Below are 3,500 nucleotides of genomic sequence, written 5' to 3' on the forward strand. Positions count from 1 at the left end.
ATCAGCCTGGCATCGTTCGCCACATCCAGGCGAACCCTTTTCTTTGTTTTCATCCCCATTACAGTCGAGAACCCCTTCTCACAGAGGTACATTGTTGAGAACGATACCAACAACTTCAAAGTTCTCATGGCCACATTTGAAGAGTAAGGTAGTCTTGAAATCCAAAAGCAAACTGAACCTTGGTCTTGGAATTCGATTTTCAAGGCTTCGTTGGCTCACATGGTGATCCGTTCTTTCTCGGCAGGGAAATCGCCATCATGAATGGCCTCATCAGGGTCAGTAACGGGGTGAATGATCCACTGAAGACTAGCGGATCGTCGGTCATCTTCCTAAAAGTAATGATTCAGGCTTGTCTCGAGTCCCTCCAAATGGTCCATGATCTCTTCCTTGATTGTCTGGAGAAGTACTCCATAATCGTGAGTATTCCCTTCAGCAAACTGATCTAGGGCCAGGAACTGGGCAGTCACTCTTTTCTCCACGCAGTGAACCCAGAGTCTCAGTTTCCCGAGAAATGTAGTCACAGCTTGACAGGCATCAATAACCGTCGTATTTCGGCCCTAGAGTTGCAGATTCCCACTGTTCAGCTCTGCAAATATATCATTCAAGTAACACAGTCGGGCAAGCCACTCCCTATCGGTAGAATTGGTTGCCAAGTGAGACCCTTTTTGTTCTAGAAATGCCTGAATGTCCTTTCGGAGCTCGGTGAATCAACGTACAACCTTGCCTCGTGACAACCAACGAACATAGGTGCAGTAGAGCAGGACCTACAGTAATACTGCCCTCCAGTTTCCTTGCACAGCTCCTTGAACACGTGGGAGTTCACATCCCTCGACCTGATGAAGCTGACAACATTCAACACGTCATCGACCACTGCTTTCAGACTAGCAAGCAGGTTCTTCGATCCAAGTGAGTACCGATGAATGATGCAATGATCCACTGTGGTTTCCGGATTCACAGCTTATCTGAGGCCCCATATTCCGCGGTGACCACCCAAAGTCGCCGGCGCTCGGTTGACAGACCTGGATTAGAATGAAAATATAGGGTAATTCTTTCTAAGTCATTCTCTTCGTCGGATGGTTTTAGTTTTGGTAGTACTGATAAAATATTTCTTATTGGAGTCATACAAAAATACTGGCAACATCTACGTATTTGTAGTTGACAGATTTATGCAGTTTGCTGTGTATATACTACTTTAAACTACCTGTACATATCCCTCCCTACATGTTGAACATGTACAGTCAGTTCTTGACAAAGAATCTGTTAATGATATGGAACACATCCTCTCCCTCTCTTGTCGCCAGTGGATTCTCACACAATTGGAATTCTTCTTTGACCTGGTTCTGGTGGATGTAACGGACGAACAGAAGAACAGCACAACTGGCGACGTCGCACGATTCATCGAACTGCAATGAGAATGTGCCATATATTGCTTGGGGCAGGACATCTGAAGCCATGTCGTCAACTCGTCGGCTGGCAGTGTTGTTAGAAACGGCTATGGCACTCAGCTTCTTTGTCTGGTCGTCCCCGCAGACCTTACTCACTATCTCATATGCATTAATTAATAAATCAAATTAAAAGTATCTAATCTAAAACATGGTGTATCTCTTATATATATCTATATCTATATCTTTATCTATCTATCTATCTATATCTATATCTATGTATAGGTATATCTATATATCTATATCTATCTATCTATCTATATAGATAGATAGATATAGATTGATATATATACTTATGTATATATATACATATATATATAGATATAGATATATATATATATATAGATATATATATATGAGACCAGAGGCGTGAATATTTAGAAAAATCGACAGACCTTGTTAGAACAACAAGATAGTCTTTAGGATTTCATTGTGATGGAAGGAGGTCTTTGCAGTAAAATATGATTGAAAAAATACACAGGATAGTAAGACAAAGATTTGTTAAAATGTGGAAACTCGCTCCCCAAACGTTACGTATACGGGTGGGGAGTTCCAAGAGATGGTCCATGCTGTTAAGGATAGAAGAGTTGTACACTTGTTCAACAGGATGATCAGTAAATGAAAATGTAAAATCTTCTGCTGCACATTAAACAAATATTAGGGTTTTATGAGGCAGGGCAAACAGAAAGAATGTTTTTCAGTTTAGAAGTAGAAGTCAAATCAGTTTCGATAGTCAGCAATGGCAGGAATGCAACTAACGTGTATTTAGTCAGATTTCGTAGAATATCTCATAGCTTAAATGCAGAGAACATCTTGAGGGGCAAACAGCCTGCAAAACTAAATGAAGAAGCTTATGTCATGGTAACTGCAGAAATGTAGATATTGTGTTGGGTACATCTGTTAAAATATCCTGTTCTCTGTTCTCCCGCTTTTTCTGCTGCCTCACCATCATTTTTTTTTTTTTTTACAATTCTTCTCATGTCCTCTACGTAGTTCAGTCCACTTTATCATCGTATTTCAGAAAGTGCCATTATATTTATATTCTTTATATAGGTACCTATAAGAGCAGAAAGAATCTGTGTGCATGATGAATCCCTAGTTTTTCCAGGGGTGCGTCCGGTACAGCATCCAGAAAGAAAATAAATTTTGGGAATTGTGTTTGGTTGGTGAATACAGTTAAGGGTATGCAGCTGTCTAAGCTGTTCTTTACCTTGCTTGATCAATCATACCGAATCTACTGTATGTTTCCCTTTCTCTTAATTACTTTGACAGTGCCACTGTCTCTCTTTCTCTACAGCCTACTGTCTTCCTGTTTGCTTCATTGTCTTTCTGTCTCATATGCATCCATCTACATATATGTAGTAGGGGTAGGCAGCCCCGCCCAAGGAAATACTGACGCCAAGGTAACGGGAGACTCAAGGAATAGCCTGGATTCCATTTTCTCTCTAGGCCTTGGTAGATGGTTACACATCTTTCTGCCTCACACATCAGAGGGCATCAAGCTGCCCTCCTTACGTAACACATGAATCCACATTATATCACATTACCTTAAAGTGGCTATCCTCTCTCCATAAAACATCGATCTTGTCATAACATATCATACATATTCCACAACACATCCCTGCTCCTCCACTCCCCATAAAGTGAACCATGGCTGCTGCTATACTGGGAATTTGTGCGGTGGTTTCGCAGATGACCGCTACAGGCACGGCTGGGTGGTCTGCACAGGGCCCTCCCAGTCGTCATCAAGCGAATGTACCACGTTCAGTGTTGTGGCGCCCCCAAACTGAGGAGTAGACTGTAGCACCAGTCGAGCAAGGCAGTACTGCCGAGGTGGATGGAAAGCTGATGACAGGGAGTGCTGGAGCTCCCGTTTCATCAGCCCTCAGGACTAGTTCCTGACCATCCCCCTTTGCTGAACTTTTTCAGTGTCTCAGTTACACAGAGAGTAGGCCAGCATCCTTTCCAGTACAAATTTCTCCAACTATCTACACTAAACTACATGCACAGTACGCACTACACTTCCTTTTCCAAAATTAAAAAAATTATGGCGTCTCA

The 3,500-nt window shown here is 42.1% G+C and overlaps 1 pseudogene; it reads right to left on the reverse strand.

The window, feature by feature from the left end:
* Positions 1-557: 557 nt before the first annotated feature.
* Positions 558-1,454, reverse strand: LOC145407104 (zinc finger BED domain-containing protein 5-like; annotated as a pseudogene).
* Between the last annotated feature and the right edge of the window lie 2,046 nt (positions 1,455-3,500).

The sequence above is a fragment of the Coenobita brevimanus genome, chromosome 72, assembly GCF_032717465.1.
Source record: "Coenobita brevimanus isolate Jiangsu-jjx chromosome 72, ASM3271746v2, whole genome shotgun sequence".
Taxonomy (NCBI): Eukaryota; Metazoa; Arthropoda; class Malacostraca; order Decapoda; family Coenobitidae; genus Coenobita; species Coenobita brevimanus.